The following is a 24,311-nucleotide window of genomic DNA, read 5'->3' on the forward strand; positions in this document are numbered from 1 at the left end:
CTTAGTGCTTATATAAACAATGGATACCCGTGCTTCTCTTTCCCCAATGCCCTGTCCAAAGCTCCCAAAGTATCAGAGCCTGCCTAGAATTGAATATTTCTCTCCTGCATGGCCGGGGATTAAGGACTGGAAGTGAAAACACACAAGGGTCTAATATAGTATGCTACAATGATCTGGCAGCTATGGTCTCTGTGGTTTAGAATTGTAGTTTAATAAAAAAAATCGTTACCCTTAAACTAAACACACTTCATAAATGAACAGAAACATACACCTTTGTTGCTTGCTGGCTGCCTCACACCCAATTCATGGGAACGAGTACCAGCGTCAAAATTTGTGTGGAGTTGTTTTTTCCCCCTCATCCCTTATTTTAAAGGATAATATAACATTTAAGAAGACCATTCATAACTGTAGAGCAGTTCTGGACTGCTGATCATATGATTTCCATGTAGTGCCTCATGGCAATAAAGACCCATACCTTTATGAATATTTATAGGATTTGAGGAGAAAGACAGGGAAGTGCACACACAACTAACTCTCTTTAGAAAACTCAGGCTGAAACAGGTCTGAGGAGGAGAAGACCCCCAACAACATTTTTAACCTCTTTGTTCCAAAAAAAGACTGCTCAATCCTGCAAATCCTTAGTCATGTAAGCAATCCCACTGAACCCAATGGGACTACTTACATGAGTAATCAGTGTTTATGCAAATGAGGACTGGAACGATGGGTTCTTATGTTGGTAGATAGCACCTTATTGTTTCCTTTAGTAAATAACAGTATTCAAGCTCGTATTAAACAAAGTGGATCAGGCCAGTTGGCCAACTGCCATATGTTCAGCTACATGTTTCCATTAAAATCAAAGTGAGTTATGTGACTAAGTCACTGTACTTTTTTAAAATTTATTGCAGTATAACATTTTCCCCTAAATATCTTTGTTTACCTTGTTTTCTTTTCTTCCTTAGAGGTCATTCTGATATTTGAAAGAGTTGGTATAACCTGATTAAGATGATTAATAACTTCACCTTACTGCACTCTGAGACAGATTATTGAGAGCAAAATTGAATTCCAAGGCAGTCTTGCCATCAATTTTGTGGACTTTCAAAAGGCATTCAATAGTGTAAACAGGGAAACAATGTGGAAAATTGTGGAACAATCTGGAATTCCAACAAAATTAATTAACATTATAAAGGCATTCTACACCAACTCAAAACGCTGCATTAAATTGGAAAATGGATTGAGTAAGCCATTCAGCATCAAGACAGGTATAAGGCAGGGATATGTCCTGTCTCCTTTTTTGTTTATGCTAGTCATCGACTAGGGTCTAAAACAATGCGACAGTGATACATATGGCCTAAAATGGAACAATTCAAGGCTATTTGATCTAGACTTTGCTGACGACATTGCTCTTATCAATGAAGATGCCAATGGACTACAAAAATGCACAAGCCAAGTAGAAGTAGTAATGGAGAAGACAGGTTTGAGATACAATGCAAAGAAATGTAAAGTCATGTTAATGGGGACTATAGGGACAGAAATCAAAACTGAAGACAAACTGGAGATGGTGGACAATTTTACATATCTAGTTCTGAGGAAACATGACAACGACTTAGGAAGGCAAATGCTGCATTTCGAAGATTCAAAAACATCTGGCAACTCAAAAACATCTCCTTCAAGACAAAACTGAACATGTACAAAGCAACTGTTATCACCATCACAACATATAGCAGTGAGACATGGCAACTTACCAAGAAAGATACGCAAAAGCTGGATGCATTTCATCACAAAATGTCTGAGAAGAATATTGGGAATAACATATAGAGATAGGAAGATGAATAAAGGCACCCTCTCACAAATAATCTACAAAAGAAGACATCAGTGGCTGGGACATGTGTGGAGAATGCTTACCAAATACCACCCTTGAATGGAAGCCAGAAAATGCAAGAAGAAAGAGAGGAAGACCGCAAATAACATGGAAACGAACAGTTCTGAATAACATCAAGCACCTCCACATGAAATGGGAAGATTTGGAGAGAAGGGCAGTGGACAGGCAAGGATGGCAAATGTGGGTAGCCCAATGTGCAGCAAAGCACAGGGTGGTCTAAGGTAAGGACTGTCACTGAATCAGAAGGGCATGTTCTATGGCTCAAAGCTGGTACTTTCAATCATTATTTTGAAGAGGGCAGAGGCTTAAATGTTTTAACCAGAATAATCTTCAATACTCAACAGAGATGCATTTTATTTGTTGATGAAAAAATACAATAAATTAAGACTGAACAACAAACTGAATTCAATGGCCACTGCATTGAAGAACAGTTTACTGAGTCACTGAAAAGCAGAGCTGATACTCCAGAAACAGCTCAGAAAGTCCACCGTGTCAAGATATAGCAAGAATAACTAATTATAAACAACATATTATGAAGTAGCAAGAAGTGCAGCTATAAATACAACATTTTTCATTTTTGCATCCAGGTAGTCATCAATGTTTGTGCCTGGCAATATCTGAACCACCGAATGCTGGACCTCTCTTTCAGTCAACCTTGTGTTTCTTTTCATTGTCGTTATTCCTCACTTTATGAACTGATTTAGGCTAAATTTGAATTGTGGTGCTTAGGAAAGTAATATTGACTACAATGGCCATAGCCAGGCATACTGCTGACAAGAGAGCTTTGTAAATAACCCCACCAGATATACCTCAATTTCTGGCCAATAACACTTAACATTCCAGCCCTGGGTTTCTCCTGACTGAAGACTAACATAGGTGATGGTTTTGTGATGTAGGCTGAGACCACCAAATCACTTATTTTTGACAGTGAAAAGCTAATGAAATAATATTTTATGTCAATTAGACAACTTCCAGTCACCCCATTGGATTATGTTTTTTGTATAAACAAATTAAAAAAACAGCATGTTTTATTTATCAACTTACTATGCATTACTCAGCATCTACAAGGGTTCTCTGCTCTTTAAAGCTTATGAACGCTCAGGCATAAACAAACAGTGTGGCAGATTGAAGAGATCTCCAATATCTACGGATCATATATAAATGTTCACTCTGTCATGGCACCTAGGCCCAAGTCCATCTCTATGCTATTGCAAATCTAAATCTTCCCTGAAGAAGAGAGGCTAATCTGTCTATGAAAATTGAATATTCTGAATACTATAAAGAATTGTGCAACTTGACCCAAAAATGCAACAAAACAATGAACGCTTACAACTATTTATAGATTAAGTTGCCTGCACAAAAATGTTTATATATGATGTTGTGAACCAGGAACCAATTAGTGCCTGGCAAGTGGCACAGAGGAGGTCCATACAGGTCACAGGAATCTCCTGAGTCTGATATGTGCATTCTAGTTCACCAATGAGTGTCATGTGAGGCCTCAAATAAAAAGGTGTCACCCCAGTCATCAGGATCATTGTGAAATGCATGTACAGATGTTGTGTAAGGGGTTATGTATAAGCACTGAAAATTATAAGGTCTGGGTCTAGGAACTGGTCAACAGCAAAGGTGAAAAACAGGTTTCCTGTCAGACAAGAATTGTTTTACTAGCTGGCGGTTTCTATGTAAATTACATATTGTAAAGTTCACAATGGGTCTCCTGTCACCAGTCTGAACTGAATGCAAATGAAGGAGTGGGGACTTCAGAAAGAAACTAATAGGAGGAGAAAAATAACGGGGTGGGGGGGAAGAGATCCAACCCGGAGGTACACATCAGAGGCTTGCTCCACTAAATTTGGGGAGCAGACACCCTTCCACTCTTCTCTGAAGAAGTAACAGGACAGCAATTTTGCTTCATGAAAAAGGGGTCTCAACTGCGGTTGGCTGAAAACACTGGAGTGAAATTTGAATGAAATAAACTTCTTTAGACAGGAAGTTAACCTGTTTGTTAAGTTTAGTCTCTAGAAAGCACCTTCTGTTTTTGTTTTATATGCCACCATTTGTTTCCAATAATATTCTTACTTCCTATCACTTTATTCTCTGTTTTTTTATAATAAACTTATTCTTGTTTTCACGGTAACTATACCTAAGTGCTGTGGTGTTAAGCAAAGTACTGATCCTGAGTTGACACTTACAAGATGGTGCATACTATTCCTTTGGGAACAGCAGACCTGGTAATTCAGTGACTGATCACTGGATAAGTGGAGAGTGTCTCCCACCAACATAGTGCAGTGTGGACAGCGCTTAAGTCAATGTAACATACATCGCTCGGAGGGGGGGGGGGGCGGCGGTGTCTTTTTCTCACCCCTGAGTGACTTAAGGTTACATCAATTTAAATGGTAGCGTAGACCAGCCCTGAGAGGATGGTGTATGCCTATCGCTACCTGTACAGAAAGAGGGAGGCTTGCGCAGACCTGGAACATAGCGCTGGTATTGCCAGAGACTGGTGGGTTCAGGGAGCTAATCCACAGCAGGCATAGACAAGACTGCTTCATGCTAAAGGAAGGCAGTAGTAAGGTGCCTCACAACCCTGCGTACCTCAGGGGAGCATCTCAGATGTGTATATATAAGTAACGTGCCAGTTACCATCTGCATAAGACAAACATACATCAACTGTCAGAAAAACAAAAACAAAAATCTCCTCAATATATGTTCCATTCTATATGCATCCGAAGAAGTGGGTTGTAGTCCACGAACGCTTATGCTCTAATAAATCTGTTAGTCTCTAAGGTGCCACAAGTACTCCTGTTCTTTTTGCGGATACAGACTAACACGGCTGCTACTCTGAAAAAAAACAAAAAAAATTCTTCATACCGCCCTAGAGTTATTTGGTTTGCTGAACAAGCTTATCTTTGTAGTTGCCTTCCAGGAGAGAACTGCTGTGGGATTCTGCATCTATTTACCAGGGTATGCCCTGTGCAGAGAGATGTCTCTTGCATTATACCCTAGGAGTGGAAACATTCAACTTCATCCTAGTTTCTGGGGGTAGAGAATTAAGCAGCTGAAGACCTTCCAACTAGAACATTTTGCCCTGGGTCCTCAAGGATATTTCACCACTGGAACTGGTAGCCTCAACATTTGTGACTCTTGTTTATTCCATACTGGATTACCAGGGCCTAATCTGTTTATTTACATTAAGACCCTTGAATAAGGAAATTAACCATAAAAATTGTCATTGAAGAAGAAACGCTAATGTAAATAGTGTTTAAATAAATGCTTGTATCGCTAAGACAAGCTATGCCAAAGTAACACTGATAGTCCTATTTAAACACACACAAAATTCAGAACCATGTCACTTCACTGTGACTATATATTACATGTAAGACCAGCATTCAAAGCCTGGCCACAATAGACTTGGGAATGAAGTGTAAGCTTTAAATATGGCCTTTAACATTCAGATCCTTAACATTACTGCCACGTAGCTCTATATTAAATTTCCTTTGGTATTTAATGGTGGTTTAAAAGAAAATATTTCGAGGGATATGGAAGAGAGAGTACTGTTAGAGCTGGGTAAAAAATTTTCAGCAAATAGTTAATTTGCCAAAAATGCAATTTCAAGTTAACCAAAACTATTTGCAAATTCATGTCAAATTTACCAAATAATTTCAACCCAACTCAATTATTTTTGACTTTCCAATTTACTGAAATTTTCCACACACACACAAATCTTTTCAGGTGGACCTGAAACAATTTTTTCCCCCCAATACTTCAGAATTACCAGAAAGCCAAAAAATCCATTATTCACTCAGCTCTAATTCTTACCACAACAAAATCATTGACATGATTAACAATTCCTTTGAAAATGAGTATTTTAAGAAGTAAAGTTAACACCCTTTTAAAAATACGTAATAATGAACTAATAACCTAAAGAAAATTCTGTTTTTAACTCCGATTTAACAAGAATTTTTTTTATTCTTTATTATTTTAACACAGCTAACACAGACAACCAAGATAAGAAAGAGAAGAAAGGTATCTAATCTGTAGCAGAGAGCCAATATCAGATTTTACAAGGTCAGTAAGGCCAAACTTTTTCATTATTAAGGAGAAAAAGATATAACAAAGATCATTTTTGATCGGTTAGAGATTTGCCTGTACAATTATGTAATAATGGTAATTTTGTTATTCAGCAAAATTTTGTTATTCAGCCCCATATTGGGGTTCTTTGTAAAATAAGATCATGAACTAATTATGTTTGATTAATTATCATGAACTGATAATACGCCAGAATTATTCCCTTTCAGAAACAGAGATAAGCAATAGTGAAAAAGTTGTGTTGAAATTGTTTGAAAGACCAAAGAAAAGCCTGAAAGGTACGCAAAGAAGGACAGGAGAGGAATGGTAAGAAGGAGAGGAGAGGGGAAAAAGTGGAGAAAGGGAGAGGATGGGAGGCATCTAGGGTCATGTGAGGGTGGGAGCAAAAGAGATGACCTGATGGGGAAATTTATCTGATTATTCCAAAACTTCCAAAAAAGAGGACCATATATCCATAAATTTATATTGGCCGTTTCTGTTGTGAAACAGTATTTGTTTCGTTGCCGCCAGGCTCACTCCGATAGCTGGGCACACTGCTGTAGAATCAGACATTTGGCTATGATCATAGCTTTATCCAACCAAAGTTTTTCAAAGGATATTAGTTTCCAAGACACATTAGTGAGACACAGGATGGCATTGCCAGCCTGCAGTTCCACCTTGGTGGAGAGAAAGAAACTGGCCCAAATGTTTACCTCTGTTCTAAAAGGACAGATTACAGGGCAATCCAAAACATATCGTATAAATTAGCACCTGCAGCTCCAGCGTTTGTCAGATCTGGCTGCTCGGGACCTGAAAAGTCTACAAAAGTCCAGAGCATCCTCCAAAGAATTTTCTGCTGGATTAATCTTAACCCCAAATCTAGCGAGCTATGCTGCACGTTGGAACAAAACTGATTCCACTAAATGTTGGTAAGAGAAAATTGACAGCTCATGTTCCCTAGACAGCTCTCTAACATTCTTACTGCTGACTGCCAATTTGCCTGAGAGGTAAGACTACAGACAGCCCTAGGTAACAGGACCGGCTCCAGGCACCAGCTTAACAAGCAGGTGCTTGGGGCAGCCAAGGGAGAGGGGCAGCACCTGCGGCAATTCGGGGGCAGCAGGTCCCTCAGTCCCTCTAGGAGCAAAGGACCTGCCATTTAACTGCCGCCGCCGCTCGCAGCTTTTTTTTTTTTTTTTTTTTTGCTTGGGGCAGCAGAAATGCTGGAGCCGGCCCTGCTAGGTAAGACAGAGTTACTTTTTCAGAAAGCCCCAGTACTTGGCGAAGGGGTTCAGTGCTGCAAAGGCATCTAGCCCATACTGGCATTGCAGAGCATATTAAAATGAAAGGTATTGCTATTCTTTCTTTGGATCCAGTTGGAATTTCTCCCTAATTTGAGGAAAGGACACAAAGGAATCATTTCAGTTATGTGGTTTGTGCTCAAAATCCTTTTTGTAATCCAAACGGGGCATAGAATAGGTCTATGTGCAATTAAAATTTTGGAGTGACCCCAAATTAAATACTTAGTCTAATAAGGGATGACATTTAAACTTAAAAAAACCTGATACCAGGATTTCCTAGCAGCTAAAATTGTAACATATCTCCTTAGAGAAACAGTAAAAGTCTGAGTTTAGGACTGATTCTAATGGTAATGGAGCTATGATTCCTTCCTCCATGCACAGCCAGGATGGAGAGCCTGTGTCAGGAGGTCAGCCACTGTGTTGTTTGGCTCAAGATTGAGGCTATATAGTAAACCGTAGGGTTGGGCAGACCAAAGTCTTGTGATTTGATAGGCAGCTGCATTTTTCAAAGGATAATCTGGGCTTGTTGCCCACACTCCACAAGAAGGTCTTAAAAATGTTAATTCTGAAAAAAGGGGGAATATAAACTGGCAAAGAGCTAAGGACAAATAGAAGTCTCAGGAGGACATTCAACTTTAATAAATTAACTCTGCTCCAAAGGGATAGAGAGAGGGCCTGCCATGTATATAAATCCAGAGCTGTGTGTGTGATAAAAGGACTGAAATTAATTTTAACTATTTATTTTATATTCCTAGGAAAAAGGATCCCAAGTGCCTGATTTCTACCCGATACAAGCAAAAAGGATTATCTACCAGGATGATTTATATATTAATTATTATATTATATTATATTATAGACAGACACCTAGAGACTGACAGCTTCCAACTTGTACCATTTTGTACCCTGAGATTTTCCCAAACAACTGAATAGTTTTTAATATGTTAGAGATGGTCTGAAGGGGGTTGATGATGAATAAAGTATAGAATCAGCATAAGCATATTTTCATCTCTCGGGTCCCTATTTTTATATCCTGGATCTCCTGGTATGCTCTAATTTGTATTGCCAGTAGCTTTATGGGAAAATCAAACAGGAGGGTGGACAGCCCTGTCCAATACTGCAGCGAAGATTAACAAGTGGGGAGATATATTTATTGGTTACAACACGAGAGCTAAAATTGGAGTACAAAGGTCTAATCCAGAAAATAAAGGAGGGACCAAATCCAAACTTTTTCGAATGAGGAACAAATTCCTCCAATTAGCTCTGTTAAAGGCTTTTTCCGCATCGACCAACAGAATGGCCATTGGTTTCAAGGGGTTTTGATAACATGATAGCACACTGATAAGTTGGTTAAGTGTTGTCTGATCCATGTCTCTTTTATATAAAAAACACCTGGTCCGGATGTATTATGTTCCTAATTACTTTTTCTAATTGCCCAGCTAGAATTTTAGACAATATTCTGGTTTGTGTACTCACTTAATTCCTCAGGCATCAGAGAGAGTTTACATTAGCTGCGCTTCCATCGCTGATGAGAGCAGTGCTCTAGGGCAGCTATCCCCAGTTTGATGATGGGTTTTATGGGAAGGGTAATCCCGTGGCATCCTGGGTCCCTGCACAGCCTCCTCTCCCCAAACACTGATAAAATCCAGTAGCTCAGCATTGCTCCAAGCAGGGGATCGTTTGCTCCGTGGAGCAGGCATTGTCACCTGGCCAGACAAGTGAGCACTTGCCAAGAATTCAGGAAGGGGATAGCTCAGTGGTTTGAGACTTGGCCTGCTAAACCCAGGGTTGTGAGTTCAATCCTTAAGGGAGCCATTTAGGGATCTGGGGCAAAAATGTGTCTGGGGATTGGTCCTGCTTTGAGCAGGGGGTTGGACTAGATGACCTCCTAAGGTCCCTTCCAACCCTATGATTCAAAGTTCCTGGGGCTTTACAAGGGGAAGGCTGGATGTCTGTTTACCCGGCATCAAAGCAGCAGAGCTGCTGGCCAGAGTGGTCATCTAGGGACTGTGGGATATCCTCTGGAGGCTAAAAGCTGTGTAAACAGGAAGAATGTGTCTTCACTTACACATCACCGGTCAGATCTGTATGCCTCTCGGGGAGGTGGTTTTCTTTTTTGCGGTGAAACTTCTGAGTTTCACTGCAAAAACTCATTGGCAAGTGTAGACGCTCCCAGGGTTTTTGCACAAAAAAGGGACTTCTTCCGCTTTAAATGGCAAGTGTAGACATGCCCTTAACATCATAGCTTATTAAGGATATTAATCAATAGCTAGCACATATCTGGACCTCTGTCAGGTTTAAGCATGACTGAGATTAGGGCTTTATTCACGGAAGGCAGCAGACTGCCTCTACCAAAAATCTCAGTGTATACTTCAGCAAGCCTGGGAGACAGAGTATCTTTTGAACTGGGCATAAAATTCAGATGGAAAGCAGCTTAGGCCCGGGGGCTTGCCTGATTTCATGTTGCCTAGGGCGGCCAAATCTCAGAGGTATGTAACTGAGAATCGAGCCAAATTTGTTGTTGTTCTGTTAGCTGGGGAAGCTGCAGATTTTGGATATATTCTTCTAGTAACTGATCATCTGGGTATCCTTCCTCTAAATACAAGCACTGATAGAATTTGGAGAATTGTTCGTTAATAGTTTTTTGATCAGTGTCTGGTCCTGACTACAGCAAACGGAGGGGATTTTAGCTGTTAGTGAATTCACACTAAGTCTATGCACTAGTAGTTTCCCAGCATGTCTGTTGTAGGCTATGCTTATGCTATACACCGCTATCATTGGTGTGCAGTGTACATGTAGCAACACACCACAGTGAAAAGTGCACAACGGCCACACTGCAGTGTGTCGCTACACCCATCGGTGAAAGCTCTGGCAAGAGGGGAAGCAGTGGGGAAAGGCTTCAGCAGCTCCCCACTGCCAGAGCTTTTCACTGCAAAAGGGAAAAGCTCAGACGGGCAGTGCATGGGGAAAGGCAGAGCCTTTCACCACTGCCTCCCCTTGCCAGACCCTTTCCCTGCTGTGAGGAAAGGCTCCAGCCACAGGGAGGCAGCGGGACACAACACCCTACAGCAGCGGGAGCCGCCAGAGCCTTCCTGTGGTGCCTCACATCTCCCAGAGCCTTTCCCTGCTGCTGGAGTTTCCCTGTGACAGGGGAGGGTTTCTGCAGCAGGCAGCTGCCAGGGTCTTTCCCTGCAACGGTGCAACAGTAGGGAGCTGGCGGAGCCTTTCCCACTGCTGGAGTCTTTGCCTGAGGCAGGGGAAGGCTCCAGCAGTGGGAAGCTGCTGGAGCCTTTCCCCACTGTTGCTCCCCCGCCAAAGCCTTTCCCTGCTGCCAGAGTCTTTTCCTGCCACAGGAAAAAGGCGCCAGCCGTGGGATACTACACTGCTAAAAATAGCAGAGTAGACAGGGAGGCACAGGTTGGTTGAGTGGAGAGCAGTATAAGATATGTACTCAAGTACATGCCCCACCCTTCAGGCGTGTCTTTACTCACCTAAGCCGCACTTCATAGTCTACACTATTATTTATACCTGTGCTATGGAGGCTACCTGGGTATGAACACAGCATGCTACCAAAAGAAGCATGCAGTGCAGATGCAGGCTTAGTCTATACAAAGCAAATTCAGCCTGAGCGAAAATTAACTTATTAATATTATATCGGAGATTGGTCACCTCAGAGCGTTTATCTGAAGAGGGGGAATCAGCCTTTCCAATAAATTCACCAGCTCAGCCTGCGTGTGTCTCCTTTAATGGGAAAAGTAGCATATTATCCTGCTTCTTAACTATGTCTTGAAAGTGTCCCACAAGAACACTCAGGAGATGAAGGACAGAGGCCATAACAGGGATGCACAGCAGTGCCACGTGAAAATTAAGGAGCTAAGGCAAGCCTCCCACAAAACCAGAGAGGCAAACGGAAGGTCCGGGTCAGAGCCGCAGATATGCCGCTTCTATGCTGAACTGCATGCCATGCTTGGGGGTGCAGCCACCACTACCCCAACCCTGTGCTTTGACTCAGTCAATGGAGAATCACGCAGCACGGAAGCAGGTTTTGGGGATGAGGAAGATGATGATGAAGAGCTTGAAGGAAGGGAAGCGGAGAAACCGGTTTCCCCAATAGCCAGGATACGTTTTTCACCCTGGACCTGGAGCCAGAAACCCCCGAACCCACCCAAGGCGATCTCCCGTACCCCGAGGGCCGACAAGGGACAGCTGGTGAGTGTATCTTTGTAAATATTAGACATGGTTTAAAAGAAAGCATGTTTAATGATTCATTTGCCCTGGCATTCGCGGCCAATACAGCTACTGGAAAAGTGTGTTAACGTGTATGGGGATGGAGCGAAAATCCTCCAGGGACATCTCCAGAAAGCTCTCCTGGATATACTCCCAAAGCCTTTGCAAAAGGTTTCTGGGGAGGGCTGCCTTATTCCGTCCACCATGGTAGGACACTTCACCACACCAGGCCAGTAGCAGGTAGTCTGGAATCATTGCATAACAAAGCATGGCAGCGTATGGTCCCGGTGTTTGCTGGCATTCAGACAACATCCATTCCTTATCTCTCTGTGTTATCCTCAAGAGAGTGATATCATTCATGGTCACCCGGTGGAAATAGGGTGCTTTTATTAAGGGGACATTCAGAGGTACCCGTTCCTGTTTGGCTGTGCGGCTGAACAGAAATGTTCCCCGCTGTTAGCCACATGGTGGGGGGAGGGGTGAAATGATCATCCCAGAGAATTGCGTGTGTTGGGGGGGTGGGGGGGAGTTATTTGGGTTTGTGCTGCACGATAACCCGCAAACCGCAGCCCCTCCTTTTAAATTGCCAACCCAACGGCCACTTGGTATGGGAAATGAGGGCGCTGCTGTTTGAAACCATTCCCACATTATGAAGGTTAAAGAAGCCAAAAGACTGTGGCTTACCAGGGCTGCCTGCAAGCCAAATTCTGTTGCCTGGCACTGCGTGAGTGATCTCTCACACCAAACCGGCAGGCCCTCAATATAAATAAGAGGTAAAATGCGACCTTGTAACGAAAGCACATGTGCTGTGTAATGTGAACAGCAAGGTTTAACGGGAAAGCGTGATCCTATTGTTCTCTAAAATGTGTCTTTTTAACTACCAATCTCCCTTTTCCCCCACCAGCTGCAAATGTTTCTCCTTCTCAGAGGCTAGCGAAGATTAGAAGGCGAAAAAAACGCACTCCGGATGACATGTTCTCGGAGCTACAGATGTCCTCCCACGCTGACAGAGCACAGCAGAATGCGTGGAGAAAGACAATGTCAGAGTACAGGAAAGCACGATATGAACACGAGGAGAGGTGGCGGGCTGAATCGTGGGCTGAAGAGAGTAAGTGGCAGGCTGAAGAGGATCGGTGGCATCAGATTGCTGACAGAAGGCAAGAGTCGATACTCCGACTGCTGGAGCATCAAACTGATATGCTCCAGCATATGGTTGAACTGCAAGAAAGGCAGCAGGAGCACAGACCACCGCTACAGCCCCTGCGTAACCAACAGCCCTCCTCCCCATGTTCCATAGCCTCCTTACCCACCAGACACCCAAGAACACGGTGGGGGGGGCCTCCGGTCACCCAACCACTCCACCCCGGAGGATTGCCCAAGCAACAGAAGGCTGGTCTTCAATAAGTTTTAAAGTGCAGTGTGGCCTTGTCCTTCCCTCCTCCCCCATCCCACCCCACCTGGCGCTTCCCTCCTCCCCCACCCCTCCCGGGCTACCTTGACAGTTATCCCCCTATTTGTGTGATGAATTAATAAAGAATGCATGAATGTGAAGTAACAATGGCTTTATTGCCTCTGCAAGCAGTGATCGAAGGGGGAGGGGAGGGTGGCTAGCTTACAGGGAAGTAGAGTGAACCGGGGGGCGGGGAGGGGGGCGAGGGTTTCATCAAGGAGAAACAAACAGAACTTTCACACCATAGCCTGGCCAATCATGAAACTGGTTTTCAAAGCTTCTCTGATGTGCACCGCACCCTGCTGTGCTCTTCTAACCGCCCTGGTGTCTGGCTGCATGTAATCAGCAGCCAGGCGATTTGCCTCAACCTCCCACCCCGCCATAAAGGTCTCCCCCTTACTCTCACAAATATTGTGGAGCGCACAGCAAGCAGTAATAACAATGGGAACATTGGTTTCGCTGAGGTCCATCCGAGTCAGTAAACTGCGCCAGTGCGCTTTTAAACGTCCAAATGCACATTCCACCACCATTCGGCACTTGCTCAGCCTATAGTTGAACAGGTCCTGACTACTGTCCAGGCTGCCTGTGTACGGCTTCATGAGCCATGGCATTAAGGGGTAGGCTGGATCCCCAAGGATAACGATAGGCATTTCAACATCCCCAATGGTTATTTTCTGGTCTGAGAAGAAAGTCCCTTCCTGCAGCTTTTGAAACAGATCAGCGTTCCTGAAGATGCGAGCGTCATGTACCTTTCCCGGCCATCCCACCTTGATGTTGGTGAAACGTCCCTTGTGATACACCAGTGCTTGCAGCAGCATTGAACAGTACCCCTTGCGATTTATGTACTCGCTGGCTTGGTGCTGTGGTGCCAAGATAGGGATATGGGTTCCATCTATCGCCCCACCACAGTTAGGGAATCCCACTGCAGCAAAGCCATCCACTATGACCTGCACATTTCCCAGAGTCACTACCCTTGATAGCAGCAGCTCAGTGATTGCATTGGCTACTTGGATCACAGCAGCCCCCACAGTAGATTTGCCCACTTCAAATTGATGCCCGACTGACCGGTAGCTGTCTGGCGTTGCAAGCTTCCACAGGGCTATCGCCACTCGCTTCTCAACTGTGAGGGCTGCTCTCATCTTGGTATTCTGGCGCTTCAGGGCAGAGGAAAGCAAGTCACAAAGTTGCATGAAAGTGCCCTTACGCATGCGAAAGTTTCGCAGCCACTGGGAATCATCCCAGACCTGCAACACTATGCGGTCCCACCAGTCTGTGCTTGTTTCCCGGGCCCAGAATTGGCGTTCCACAGCATGAACCTGCCCCATTAACACCATGATGTGCACACTGCCGGGGCCCGTACTTTGTGAGAAGTCTATGTCCATGTCTATTTCCTCATCACTCTCGTCACCGTGCTGCCATCGCCTCCTCGCCTGGTTTTGCTTTGGAAGGTTCTGGTTCTGCATATACTCCAGGATAACGCGCGTGCTGGTTATACTGCTCATAACTGCCGCGGTGATCTGAGCAGGCTCCATGATCCCAGTGCTATGGCATCTGGACTGAAAAAAGGCGCAAAACGATTGTCTGCCATTGCCTGACAACATGTACCCAGAATCACCCGTGACACTGTTTTTGCCCCATCAGGCATTGGGATCTCAACCCAGAATTCCAATGGGTGGCGGAGACTGCAGGAACTATGGGATAGCTACCCACAGTGCAACGCTCCGGAAGTCGACGCTAGCCTCGGTACTGTGGACTCAGTTCACCGACTTAATGCACTTAGAGCATTTTGTGTGGGAACACACACAATCAACTGTATAAAAACGATTTCTAAAAAATGACTTCTATGAATTCGACCTAATTTTGTAGTGTAGACATACCCCCAATTCCTCCATCTGGGCAATAATGGTGTGGCCAGCAGAGGTCTCCCTGATCTGTCCAAAAGCAGGTCTAACACTTCACTGAAGTCCCTCACTACAATCAAATTTTCTAGGGAGGAGTCAATCTAGCAAATAATTCGTTGAAAAAGGAGGAATCATCTTCGTTGGGGCATAGAAGTTTACAAGAGTGTCTGTAACATCAGACATATGCACTTTAGCCATTAGCAGTCTTCCCTCCATGTCTAGCAGTTGATAGGATTTGTGTGTTCAGGGTTTTTGGGTTTTTTTTAATAGAACTAACACTCCTCTAGACTTGGCAAAGTCATTACTAAAACGCCATCAACAATCCCGCCTTTTTTCAGCTTTTCAGCCTCAGACTCAATTAGGTGGGTTTCCTGGAGGAATATTATATCAACTTTCAATTTTAAGTGAGATATAACATTTTTTTCTTTTTAGAGGGTTAACAATTTCTTTTATATCCCAAGAAACATGTAAGTAGATTAGCCATAGGTATTCACAAGGGAAGCAATCCCACATGCATCTTATGCTGTGCCCATCAACACCCAGGGGTACAGGTAGGGTGAGAAGAATCCAAGATGAAGGGTATTTAAGGGAATTCATAAGATGTTTAGATGGAGAGAAGGGAGAAAAGATGATAGAGTAGCAAGAGGCTAAGTACTGAGTAAGAGAATTGAGAGGAGGTAGGGCGGGCGGCTGTAAGAAAAACAAAGGTGTGAGAGAGCCCAAATGAACAAATCCCTCTGACCCACACTGAATGCAAAATAAATAAATATTCCCAGGGTCCCTCCCCCAGCATTGCAAAAGGTGGTGGTGGGGGAGGAGGTGTGATCATGCTTGAATACATTTTAAATAGTGTTTCTGGGCTAAAATAACATAGAGCTATGCATTGAAGGTTAGAATCCTACAAGACAGATATCTGCTTGGGGGGGGTCCACTAGAAAAAAAGAGGGCAGGTGGGAAACAAGAACAAACAACCCAAAACACCTCCTATAGACAAGTGGGTCCAAAATCCAGTGTACAACCTTTGATGGCTGGCTATTTAAAGGTCCATAAGAACTGAAATGCTGCTCTCATCTCTTGGTATATCACCTGACATTACCATCTGCAATTTAAACTAAATACAATACGGGCATGCTGTTCTTAAAACATTATCAGTAAGGTAATGAGACAGCAACACTCCCCCACCACCGCCACCACCCTCCTGAACCATAAAACCAGTAAAACAAAACCCCATAACCATTAAAAACGGAAGTCAGGAAAACCAGATTGATAGCTGACCAACCCCAGTTTGTTAGGCAAATCAATCACCCTCGGTGTCCCAGTGAGAGGACAGGATATAGCTACTGTCTCCTCTGGAGCCAAGCTGGTCGAGGGTTCTTGCTCAGCAGGATGTCGTGTGTTGATTTGAGTCTGAGTGTCCAATGGTTCCATCTGGCTTGACACACAGGCAGGATGGATTCCTTACCGTAGTGAACAGGCTTTTTTCCAACTATGGCCTAACTGTAGTCAGGAAAAATCATTATTTTATGCCCCTTCCAAATCTAGTTTCCTTTTTCTCAGGCTTTTTTAAGGATAGATTCTTTCACATTGTATGTTAGGAATTTAAATATAAACACCATGGGTTTTGCATTAGCTATGGGCTTAGGTGCTGAGGGCTTCAGCAGTGGGCACTTTCTATGTCCAGATCTGTATCAGGGAGAAAGGAAAGGATCTGAAGTAGAGGCTTAGAAAAAAAATATACTGACCTGTCCTTTTCCAATTCCTAAGGGAACACAACCATCCTCAAATTATTTCTTCTGGACTGGCTCTCCAGATGGTTGATTCTATTTTATATCTTTGGGATCACACTTTGTGGTTGGTCTGTAGTGATTTCTACGAGCCCATATTGTCTTCTAAAGTAGAGATTCTAGTTTCACCTTCCCCAATCCTGGAGGATAGCCAGCCCTGGCACACTGATCTGGTGTGCTGTAGTTGTGGCTTTAATTTCAGGGATATCTTCTGATATTTTCCTAAGTAGGATCTGCTCTTCTAATACCTGCTTTAGCATTTTATAGACTTGATCCAGGCCTCCTCCATGAGTGGCACCATACTGCCCTGCACTGGGATCTCAGAGAGCCTCTGCTTCTTTACAATTTGCAGAGAGTCTGGGGCGGAAAGGAGGTTCAAAAGCAAATCCACCCGTTACTAAGATGTTAAAGAGCAGGATGAACCACCCAGAGACAAAAACCATGGCTTTAGAATAGCGGATGTTGGTGGATTTTAGTGGGATTGAGCAGCAGCTCCAGATCTAAGCAACCATTTTCCCCTCCTGGCTCCCAGAAGACTCATATTTAACAAGAATATTTTAAAGCACTGCCTTTTTTATTCCTCTGTAACTTATACAGTAAGCTGATTTATATCATGATATTAAAATAATTTATATTAAAATACTATATGGATGACACTTTTATTCCAACTTCTCAAATAAGACTCAGAACGAATTTTATATGTCAGAGTTACCTAGCCCTGGGGGGGGCGGGAAAAAGTGTGCTGATTGAAATGATGACAGAACTTTACTGATAGAAAGCAACATCACCACTTTGGACTTACATAGTATTTTTGATCTTCAAAGGGCTCTATGGACATTGACACCTTACTATACCTATATAAGGAAGGTATGTAAATGTTGTTATCCACGTTTAACAGATGGGAAAATAAGGCAATGTGATTAGAGGATTTGCCTAAAAACCCAACATAAAAGGGACCAGGATCAGAATTCAGGACTTCTTGTCTCCCCATCCTGTGCTCAGACCATTCCTTCTCAATGATTAATTGTGAACATTGAAATTTCACTAAACTTTACCAGACAATACTAGAATGATTTACAATAGACCTGATCACAAATACAAATGTAAGATTTCTGAGGTGAAAACTGCAATGTCTGTGATCAGATGAAAAAAAATATATATAAGTTGCTCTTTTATCCTGTCTGTTTCAGATTCCAGGCAATGTCATTGTTTGACAGCATGATTACAGGGGATTGCACATCAACTCAGGTAAGTAATGTGTTAGATCCAATGCTGCTGAGGACTTGCTTCAACCCCTAGCAGTGCTGGTCAAGTCTGCACTCTATTCCAGGACACAGTAGTGACCTTTCTACTTTTCTCCTGGGAAAGAGGAGGAGTCAAGCACTTCAAGCGTAATGAATGGCTTGTTAAGAGAGTTAAAATATGTCTGTAGCTGATGATGAAATCTGTCCTCAGCACAGCCTGAGGGAGACAGATTTGGGGGCTGTGAAAAAAACAACACAACCTTGTTCTAAAATAAACTTAATTCCAATAAAAAGAAAAGGAAAATGCAAGTCTGAAATCATTAAATCGTCTAATTCATACAACTGAGTTTGCACTCCATATAGATTCTTAGTTCATTTTAAAGTAATCTATTTCTTGATCATAATCTACATCGGGGTCAGCAACCTTTCAGACGTGGTGTGCCGAGTCTTCATTTATTCACTCTAATTTAAGGTTTCATGTGCCAGTAATACATTTTAACGTTTTTAGAAGGTCTCTTTCTATAAGTCTATAATATAACTAAACTATTGTTGTATGTAAAGTAAATAAGGTTTTTAAAATGTTTAAGAAGCTTCATTTAAAATTAAATTAAAATGCAGAGCCCCCTGGACCAGTGGACAGGACCCGGGCAGTGTGAGTGCCACTGAAATCAGCTCGTGTGCCGCCTTTGGCACGCGTGCCATAGGTTGCCTACCCCTGATCTACATAATACTATATAACAGTATTAACGAAGTATAGCATTATATAATAACTGTATTAACAACGCCGCTTACTTGCTTCTTACCTTTTTATCTTATACATGTGTTAAGAAACAGATGACCCTGTGCCTATTCATGACGACTGCTGCACAATCAGCCAGTTCTGCTGAATCAGTACGTTTTATTTGATTCTGAAAAGAAAAAAAGAAAAGCAGACTTTAAGATTGGTAATTCTGTCATGAACCATGTTTTCTCAATACAGGAAGTTTGTTGCAGCTAGCACAAGCACATTCAGCAAATGCTGCAAATCTCCAAATGACTGAGTTTGTATTTGCAGCTTTTAATTCAAGGATCTATGTACTTTGGAGGGCAGTAGCAGAAATATTCTGACTGAAGAGACCAGTGGTAACGGATATGTTGCTACCTGCTTACAATTATTCTTCATTTAATTGTAAACCTATAGAATGAGGCACCAACTGCAGTCATCCTTGTATCCTTGATGACCTTGACTGTAATGCTAATTTATGGACCTACTATAAAGTTAATTATTTTATATTACATTAAGCCTTCCAAGAATAAAAGCCTTTAGATTTGATACTTAACTCATGACTCTCACACTCAGAATTCTTGAAACTCCTCCGAACGGCTTCCTGCTGATTTTTTTACTGCCAAACAACTGTGTTTATGCCAAATTATTCCTACAATCCCAGTCTCTCTCAATTTCCTAAAGGCTTTTAATCTACCACCACAACATCGCATCACCCCTTAACAGGGGGGGATCATGCAACAGAACAAGCATCCCTAGAAAAAGTATTTTACTCTTCTGAATAGAACATCTTCAATAGCATCATGTTTTCATTTTCATGTGGCTGCATCGTAGTAGTAAACACAAGAGTATGACCTATCCGTGCACACTGGGAGCATAACCAGTAGTACATGACCAACTGCCAAGACTAGCCTAAAATAGAACAAGGATTCAATTAAACGAAGCTCATATTTTAAAGTGTGTTGACATTGTTTTTAATGCATTTCAACTGTCTAACATGTATTATGTTTATTAATACTTTGACACAGCTTGAAAAGACTCTTACAAAACCCCACTGAAATGGAAAGAGCTTAAAAAATACAACTCTCCATGGACCAACACAATGTTCAGTGTTGCAGTACTATTTTCCCAGGGTTGTTTATTGTTCTCTTCAGAAATATGCCACAATAATAATTCCAGGAAGCTAATGAATTGAACAGTTGCAAACACAACAGTGGTGTTTACAAGTCTGGAATAAAATCATAGAGCATCATATGCTGGTAGTACCATTCCTGCATGCTAATTGTACTGCAGCGCTTCCAAGCATATTCCTGCCTCCTTAAGTTAAGGAGACAGTCAAAAACTTGGGGGAAAAGAAATGAATTTCTATTCTGTCATCACTTGATATGTAAATTGGCAACAATACATACACAGAAGTGAGTCTGTGGGTGAATTCCATGAGCATGGAAGGTTCGGTACAGACAGCAGTGCAAGCTTCCCCACTACACTACCATGTCCCCTCCCTGACCTGAAGGATCACCCTGTAGATGGCAAAAGGATAGTTCACCCTCCATGGCCCATTCAATTCTTGGTCTCTCTGCTGAGATTTTGAAAAGTGGGACCCACTTAGTAACAATTCTGTTCATGCTACGTGATGTGGACACTTGTCAACCAAACCCTGGTCACCAAATGCATTTCACGTGGGCCACCAAACTGCTATCTGATAGTAACAGATTTTGATCACTACCAATCAGAACTGGATTAGAACCAACAATCTATAGATGAAAAAAATCACATATTGTGTTACCAATCCCCTGAAGCAAACAAGTCTCCCACAGAGGAAATATTTGGGGCATGCAGGGCAATAGTTATAAGAATAAAATGTGAAAACAGTAGAACTAATCTACTTTCTTTGGTCCCTTTTCCTGTCTACCAAATTTAACTTTTTCCTAATTGTTCAACCTGAAGAAGGAAACACAACCGAAGTATTGCCATCAGCCTCCAAAGAAAATTCTTAGAATATTACCCTGCAGTCCAAAATGCTCCTTTGTTTATACCATACCACGTACACTGGAACATCCACGAAGGTCAACCCAAAAATCGGTGCACATTTACAAATATAAATACAATATATTTATATAGAGAGAGACATTTCAGAAAATAGATTAAAATGTAGGGAGGTTTTCCTCCTTTATTTTTTAAAAGAGAAAAAATAAGGAGGATAGTAAAAGAGGATCTTTCCTAATAAAGAGAGTTAAAGGGGAAATAGATCAAAATAAAATCACAGATAATATTCACTAGCTTTGATGGTCAATGCTCTTAAGTTCTGCACAAATATCAACCTCTGCTTAAAAGGGACACCATCACCTGGGCGGAGTGGGAGAATAATACTTCCATCTCAGAACTGTATGCCTAGTAAAACTCAAAATCACTATAACTGAAAAAGAAGGAAAAAAACCTCAAACATCGTTTACTTTGAGCATTTTAAAGCACGTTCACTGATTTGATAATGATTTGATGCATTTTGTCTCCTGCACTACTACGATAGGACTCTGACAATAAGCACCCCTGTATTCATACCATATACACTATTGTAATAATTTTTGTACAAAATATGCCTTGTGAGGTATCATTTGAAAACTAACAACTCACTGGTCAATAGCATCATAGTGAAATGTATGTAGCAACATTATATGTAAAGTTATGAAATACCCCTGGATGATGTTATTAGCACGTGTTCAAAACCACACACCACTGCCCAGGCAAAAGTTGTTGAACAGGTCTATCCTAAACAAAGGAATGTGTGTTTTACCTCAATTTATATATAAGTAGTAAACAGGGGCCTCGAGACAGCAGGGGGAGGAGATGAAAGGAGACTCAGGCCTTTTCTATACTACAGAGTTTTGTCGACGAAAGTCATGACGACAATCTAAAAGTGCTATAGCAACATTGTTACTGCATGTTCACACTATGCTCCCTCTATCGGCAGAGCATGTCCACAGTTGGAACTCTAGCATCAACAGTAAGAGCAGTGCACTGTGGGTAGCTATCCCTCTGTGCTACTTGCCACCTTCTGCCACTAGGACTTGTGGAAAGGCAGAGTGGATCACACCACATCATGGGAGTGGGTTCAATGTCCCGTGATGCACTGTTTTCCGTCCCAGCATTTTATGGGCTTCTGACAGCATTTTACAGAATTTTTCAATGGCCCCCATATATTGAGTGCCCGCCATCTCCGTCTGAAAGGATGAATCCTGCACTGTTCTCTAATGTTGTGGTCACTTTCGTTAACATATCGCAGATGGTAATACAGTTAATCATGAGGTACCTATCTAAAGAGGAATCAGAGGTGCCTGACCTGCTGTGTGCCATGGAAAGAAAACACCAGATTACTTTTGGCATTCATGGAGCAGCTGCACATGGTGGACTGTTGGTTTCATAATACTCAAAAACCAGTGGGAGAACACTTTGACCTGTCTGGCCATTCAATGTCAGACATGCAGGTGGCTATCTTACAACAGAAAAACTTCAAAAACAGACTCCAACGGGAGACTGCTGAGCTGGAATTGATATGCAAACTAGATACAATCAACTCAGGATTGAATAAGGACTGGGAATGGCTGAGCCATTACAAACATTGAATCTATCTCCCCCTGTAAGTATTCTCACACTTCTTATCAAACTGTCTGTACTGGGCTAGCTTGATTATCACTTCAAAAAAAAATTTTCTCTTACTTAATTGGCCTCTCAGAGTTGGTAAGACAACTCCCACCTGTTCATGCTCTCTGTATGTGTGTATATATCTCCTCAATATATGTTCCACTCTATATGCATCCGAAGAAGTGGGCAGTAGCCCACGAAAGCTTATGCTCTAATAAATTTGTTAGTCTCTAAGGTGCCAAAAGTACTCCTGTTCTTTTTGTTGGTTTTGGGCACAGGAAAAAAGCAGTAAGTGGTGGGATCACATTGTTATGGAGGTCTGGGATGACTAGCAGTGACTGCAGAACTTTCGGAGGCAGAAGCCACCTTCCTGGAACTGTGTGCGGAGCTCGTCCCAGCACTGCTTCGCAAAGACACCAAAATGAGAGCCGCCCTCTTGGTGGAGAAGAGCGTGGCGATCACAGTGTGGAAGCTAGCGACTCCAGACTGCTACTGCTTGGTCACAAATCAGTTCGGAGTCAGGAAGTCCACCGTTGGAGCTGCGTTAACGCAAGTGTGCCGGGCCATTAATTTCATGCTGCTACAAAGACCATGACTCTTGGCAATGTGCGTAAAATATGGTTGGCTTTGTGGAAATGGTATTCCTTAACTGCAGCAGGGCAATAAATGGCATGCATATGCCAATTTTGGCACCGGACCACCTTGCAATGGAGTACATCAATTAAAAAAAAATTAATGGAGATATCCTATCTCCTAGAACTGGAAGGGACCTTGAAAGGTCATTGAGTCCAGCCCCATGCCTTCACTAGCAGGACCAAGTACTGATTTTGCCTCAGATCCCTAAGTGGCCCCTCAAGGATTGAACTCACAACCCTGGGTTTAGCAGGTCAATGCTCAAACCACTGAGCTATCCCTCCCCCCCTATAGTGAGTGCTTGACTTCTATAAAATCGACCTAATTTCGTAGTGTAGACATACCCTTAGTGAGAGTTGGTTTGATCTGTAATACCTGCATTCAGATAACTGATGTCCAAGAAGGGCTAATAATTGGAATCAGAGTGTTTTACCAGTTCAAGGTTGCTAAACACAAGAATTTACTACTTCATAATGACAAGGAGTCCAGGGGCACCTTAAAGACTAAGGTATTTATTTGTTAGTGTTTAAGGTGCCACCGGACTCCTTGTTGTTTTTGTAGATCCAGACTAACACGGCTACCCCCTGATACTTCATAATGGTTCTTTGGTAGCCTCTCTATGAACTAGATGTCTTAGCCCAATTTCATATGTCTATATGACCAAAAAATCCAAAACTGTCAGTCTCAGTGGAAAGGCAAATTAATGAATGGAGTCTCCCCCTATATTTGGTTTCTCCAATCCAGCCTTGATATAACTGTGTGGTGAAACTTGTATTGATGGTACACAGGCTCTACCTGTGCTCTGTGGATAATAGAAGACTTCAGTTTTCAATGCTGTCAGTCTGTTGTCTTTCATGAGCACTAAAATTCACAAAGAGTTATTAATCCTTTGCAGAGATAAAGAACAGGGCTGTTTCTATCTAGCGTATTCCAAACAAAAGTAATGGCAGGTTTGACAAAATGTCTTAGACATGTGACAGCGGTAATAGCTGCACCATATGCATTAAAATCTCTGCTGTGGCAAAGGACTTTAAACTACATCCTGAACATGGGCTGGCATTTTAAAAATATTTGTATTGTCATTGCAAACCTGTAATCATGCGATTAGACAGAAAGGAAAAGAAATACTTTTAAAATTCTGTCTATTACACAACATGCCCCCCCACACACACCCCCAAACAAAAACAACACCGGGACTTATTAAAGAGAAAAAAATACTTAGTCTAAAAAAACCCATCAGGTAAAATACCCTTGCAGTATTAGTATAGAAAGCTCCAAAAAGTACCTACCATAGCTCCGTATTTTAAGAATAAATTTTTATTTGTATTCTGGAAGTAAAGAATTTTCTGTAACATCATTGGAACCACATACCTCTATACTAAACATAACAGCCTTAGCATACAACTGAGACACTAAAAACACCCT

General features: G+C 42.3%; 1 protein-coding gene across 2 annotated transcripts in view; it reads right to left on the bottom strand.

Annotated features, from left to right (window-relative positions):
- ZFYVE9 (zinc finger FYVE-type containing 9) overlaps positions 1-24,311 on the bottom strand; it is a 99,669-nt gene that overhangs the window by 55,274 nt on the left and 20,084 nt on the right. For both annotated transcript variants that reach the window (XM_034779658.1, XM_034779656.1), the window contains exon 2: positions 18,655-18,759. The gene's annotated coding sequence lies outside the window, so the exon portion shown is untranslated. The remainder of the gene's footprint in view (positions 1-18,654; positions 18,760-24,311) is intronic.

This window comes from Trachemys scripta, chromosome 8, assembly GCF_013100865.1.
Source record: "Trachemys scripta elegans isolate TJP31775 chromosome 8, CAS_Tse_1.0, whole genome shotgun sequence".
Lineage (NCBI taxonomy): Eukaryota > Metazoa > Chordata > Testudines > Emydidae > Trachemys > Trachemys scripta.